The sequence below is a fragment of the Trichosurus vulpecula genome, unplaced genomic scaffold (assembly GCF_011100635.1).
Source record: "Trichosurus vulpecula isolate mTriVul1 unplaced genomic scaffold, mTriVul1.pri scaffold_144_arrow_ctg1, whole genome shotgun sequence".
NCBI lineage: Eukaryota > Metazoa > Chordata > Mammalia > Diprotodontia > Phalangeridae > Trichosurus > Trichosurus vulpecula.
In genome coordinates this window covers 1-5127 of record NW_023494428.1, presented here as the reverse complement: position 1 = coordinate 5127, position 5127 = coordinate 1, and positions in this window count along the sequence as shown.

Here is a 5127-nt window from a genome sequence, read left to right as displayed (position 1 = left end):
TCACGTGAATCCAGTAGTAGTATGGCGGGCATCGCAAGCTGAGAACTTGAAAGGTCTGTGCCTGGGAAAAAGTATTGAAGATGACCTTGGACACAGCCTAGGTAGGATCTTCCTGACTCTATTTCCCAATTCTGCTATTTACTTTCTGAAAAGGAAAGTCTCCACCTGATTACTCTTGAGCCCTGCTTTCAGCACCTGGTGACTATAAGATTGGCTATCAGATATGACTGGTGCCTGGAATCAAACAGAGCTAAGGAAGTTCTTTCCTTCTGTTAAGATATATGACATAGTCCCTCATTTCTTTCATAGCAAATTTATATTAACAAGAAGTTTTGTAAGCACTATGCTAAATCTATTAGGTAATAGAAGAATATTGAAATATCTCTGAGTTATTATAATAGGATACAGGTATGAATAGCTTACAATTTTAACCTATGTTCATGGCCAAATAAAACATTGAAATAATATAGGGATAACATCCTCCAAAAGGGGAAAATGATTAGGCAAAGCAAATAAGGCAAAGATGTAATGTGATCAATGTCTAAGAGAAGGAAGGGATAGCAAATTTTGAAAAAGAAGGCAATTCCCCTAAGAATTATATACAGATGTGTATGGCTGGCTCCATACTTTATCAGTTCTGGAAATTCGAGCTGATAAGTATGTTTTGGTAACAAGATCTTAAATGTGGATTTTTGCACAAGGAAATTGTATAAGATATTGTTACAAGTGAAATTATATCTCCTTTGTAAGGTATCTGTCTGATGATTTTAAAGGAAGATGAGTTCCATTTATGGTTGGACCTTCATATTTTAAAGGATTCTTATACCAGGTACAAAATTTAGGTAAGGACAGAAACAGTAGATGATATATGAACTGAAATACTCTGAAGTTTAAAAAAGGAGAGCCAAATTTAAGTGATTGTACTAAGTTATATTAAGTAAGTAAGAATTGTTTGAGAATTTCTAGATCTGAACCAGAGAAGCAGAACTCTCTTTTGCTATCTAGGTATTGTATTTGTTTGAACTTAGCCCTGCATGGCTGGGACCTATGTTGTGCTGTTTTTCTCTCAATTATCAAATCATATGTATTCTGGAAACTCCTATCAGATCTGACTACTTCTACAGCTGCCAACTTGTGGATGGACTCCTTGATCCTTCTGTCACATCTGCCCCTGATCCCAAGTGGACATCTGAGCCCATAGGACACCTTGCCCTCCGGTTTCAGAGGAGCCTGAAGGGGACAGCAACAGACGCAGGCAGCCCCTCCCGAGACTCTGGACCAGAACCTGTACGAAGGACAACTCTCTTTCTGAGTCCCTTGCGTTCCCAAGACTGTTTACTTGTACCTTTGGTGTCTTTAGCTTATTTTACTTAAGTGCTCTAGTTTCCCCATTGTGCTCCCTACTGATCCCCCTTGCAACTTGCTCCCCCTGCTTGTTTACAAGTAGTTTATAATTACTGTCCATCTCTGGGGATGTCCAAACACAGAAAGAAAAAAAAACCTGAATCCACCTAGATAAGGATTTTTAGAACTTTTAAGGTAGAGGTTTTTTCCATACCTTAATTGGTCTTCAGGCGAAACCTTCAGTTTGCCTTTGACCAAAAGGGGGAAATGTGGAATGTTTTATACCATTTTGTAGCCTGAATTAATGAGTAACTGGAAGAAGATCCAGGACCTGGGCTTCTTTGTTCTCTCTAAAAGTTTGCTCAGGTAATAGCCTTACCTCTGTCAACAAGGCCAGATACCTGTTAGCCATTAAGGGATGAGACCCGAAACCCAAGAGAGATTACCTTGCTTAATATTCTACAGGTATATACTATGTTATGGAATGTAATGAGACACAGAGACGCTGGGCTGTAGTTTCAACTGACTTTTGTCAACATCCTTTACAACTCTATTCCATTAAGGAAAATCCTCTTCTTGTATCATGGTTAATGTGGAAAATATTATACTATTTTATATCATTTCTAATTTCTACCAGACCCAGAGCCTCCATTAATGAGTAACTGGATGAAGATCCAGGACCTGGGCTTCTTTGTTCTCTCTAAAAGTTTGCTCAGGTAATAGCCTTACCTCTGTCAACAAGGCCAGATCATTAAGGACATTACCCTAACCCCAAGAGAGATTACCTTGCTTAATATTCTACAGGTATATACTATGTTATGGAATGTAATGAGACACAGAGACGCTGAGCTGTAGTTTCAACTGACTTTTGTCAACATCCTTTACAACTCTATTCCATTAAGGAAAATCCTCTTCTTATATCATGGTTAAACATACATGGGGGTCATAAAAATGAGGTCATACAGGCTTGCTAGCTCTGCTAAAATAACGTATATAAGATTTCTCATTGCTTTGTTCAAGCAGCCAGAGTTTATACTCTGACTCCTTGTATGTACAAGTAAGCTAGCTCCGCTATGCTTTAAGGGAAAAATAATAAACAACATGGATTTTTCTATCACCTAGCTCTGTTGTTTCCTTCAACCAAATTTTCAGGTTTAACAGTTATGGTGCCGTGACTTTCGGATGGAAATGATGGAAACGGGACAATGCAGCCCAACCTTGCCAACGCTTTTGGGCGCCATAGGATTAATTTTTCCTGGAATTCTGGCCTTGACAAGGTGGGGGTAAGTTGTCTCTCTTCCCAGCTTCCAAAAAGAACTCCCACAAAATTGGTTGAGGTCTGAAAATTCCCTTTAAGCTAGCTCTAGGGGCAGGGATCAAATCTGTGGTCAAACGCACATAGATCCCCTGGAAACATTGATTGATCTAGAAAATTAACTATGGATCAGTCAGGAACTAAAATTAGAAGTCCAACCGTTCCTCCACTCCCTCCCTTCCTTCCCTTGGAGGCTCTGGTCCTGGGGAGAAAAACTGCACTTTGCTTTTTCCCTACCCCTCTGCCTCCCAGGAAAGGCTCTGATCCAGAGGGAGGTAACTCTGTTCTGCTACCATTGCCTTCTCTCTCTTCCCTTTCCCCCTTTCTCTTAAGGGCTCTGTATTTGCCTTCTGCCCTATTCCTGCTTCCTTCTCTTGAAGGCTCTGATTATGGGGAGGATAAATGCATTTTATCCTTACTCCTCGCCTTCCTTTACCTGTCCTAGTCCTCCTCCATCTCCCCTTCCCCCCTTCCTAAGGGATAGGATATGGAGAGTCAGAAAAATCAGGAATGCCAAGGCTTCCCCAAAGACCATAGGGGTGCTAATAGCTAACTCATGAAAGCTTCTAATTCTCTGTTGTTTAAACTCTGAGCTCAGTCTGTATTTCTTCTGTATTTGTTTTGTTAATTGTCTGTTAACTGTCTGTGTGAGAGTGTGTGCTGTGAAATGTCTATATCGGGTAAAATCTGAAACGCAGGTAGCCAGAAAATTCTAAGGCTGCAGTTAGGGAAACAGAGACTCTTATTTTTTTTTCCAATGTTTGGTCTGGCCAACCGAACTTGAAGAAAAAAATAGAGCTGAAACATTTTAGCAGATTCTGGGATTTAATCATTAAAAAGTCTGGAAATTGTTTAGTTGGAATTTTGGGAGAGAACTCCTGAGACTATAGATCACTCCAGGAACTCTCACTGGTGCTAAAACACCTTCCCAATGCTGATCACTTAGATGAAGTTTACTTGAGTTACAATCATTGAGATCTTTCACCATTGTCTTGTCTCTGACTGAGCCAAAGCTGCAGTAAAAATTAGAGCAGCTAAAACAAACTCCTCTCTTCCTAGATCAGATTAGGAGAAGATAATGCAGGAGAACTGTAGGGAAAACTTAAATCACCTTTCCCCACCTGGCAAAAGGAGGAGAAGGACAGAATTTCACAGACTGACAGTATTCTGACAGTCCTGTGCCCCTGGGTACTTTTGTAGCTCATCCTTTTTGGCAAAGCTTGGAAATGTCACCCAGGTCCTATGCATTCTGCCCACTCTGTCCCCAGCAGCTGCAAACTGCCCTAGGCTCAGTAACTTTTGCAGTTGTGGGGGAAGGGTAAGGTAGATGGATTTGGACTTTCTGCCTCCCAGAATTGTCACCACTGGGATACTAGCTTCTGCTCTAGGTAACTTCTCTAGGTAACTTCACACTTGGTGTTCCAGTTGCAAAACTATATTTTAATCTCTGTTTGACCTGTTTCCTGAGTTTTAAAGGGAAAGTAATAATGATGGTTGTTATGGGACCAAAATGGTAATGATTGTAAAATGCTTAACATAAAGTCTGGTATATATTAGATACAATGTTATTATTATCTCTCTCTGATTTAATGTAATTGTTAACTTTTGAAGTGGTTTTTAAATACCAAAAGTAATAAGCTGAATAATTTCTATATGTGGTAATCTGGAAATGCAATAGATGTCATCTGAAAATTATTGTTTCTGTATTTCTAAATTTGCATTATGTTCCCAAAATTCTCTTAGATTGTGGAATTTGAGAAGACCATTGTGTGGTAAGAAATGATATTATAGCAATTTTAATCTGATTTTGATATATGTGAACTGGGTTTTCAAAGGGAAGGAAAGGGGAGGGGCAACAATTACTGGGATTTGAGTTTTTACTGAAAGAAAGAACAGTAGGGGTCAGAAGCCTAAAAAAAAAACCTGGCTTTTTAAAGTCAGCAAAAGTGATGCGTTTTTAGGATAAGATTGGGTTTCGAGGAGGATGTGGGTCTTAAGGATACAGTTCTTATTAGTGAAGCTTGCCTTCTGATGGAAAAGAACCCACCCTCAGGGGGAGATGAGATGGCAGCTCTCTCTAATAAGTGTTCCTTTCTTTTAGAATGAGTTATTATGAAAAACAAATTTTTTCCCTTTTTTGTGTCTTTGTGTGTTTAAGAAGCTGGAGTGGGATTCCAGTATACACAGTTATGACAATGAAAGTACTAACTTATGAGTTGTTTTGTCTTATGGCTGAAATGAAGGCTGAGTAATGGGTTTGAAAGATTTTGAAAGGTAAATTAAGGTTGAGGGAAAATAGGAAAGGCAGATAAAGTTTAGGGACAAATGGAAGTTAGCTAAGCCTCTCCTGTCCCAAGGGAATACTAGTTTCAAATGGTTTAAGTTAAGCTGAGAGAGTGAGAAAGTATTTTAGAAGATGGAAAAGTTATGTAGCTTGATTTGATAATTATTAGCTCAATGAAATTTGG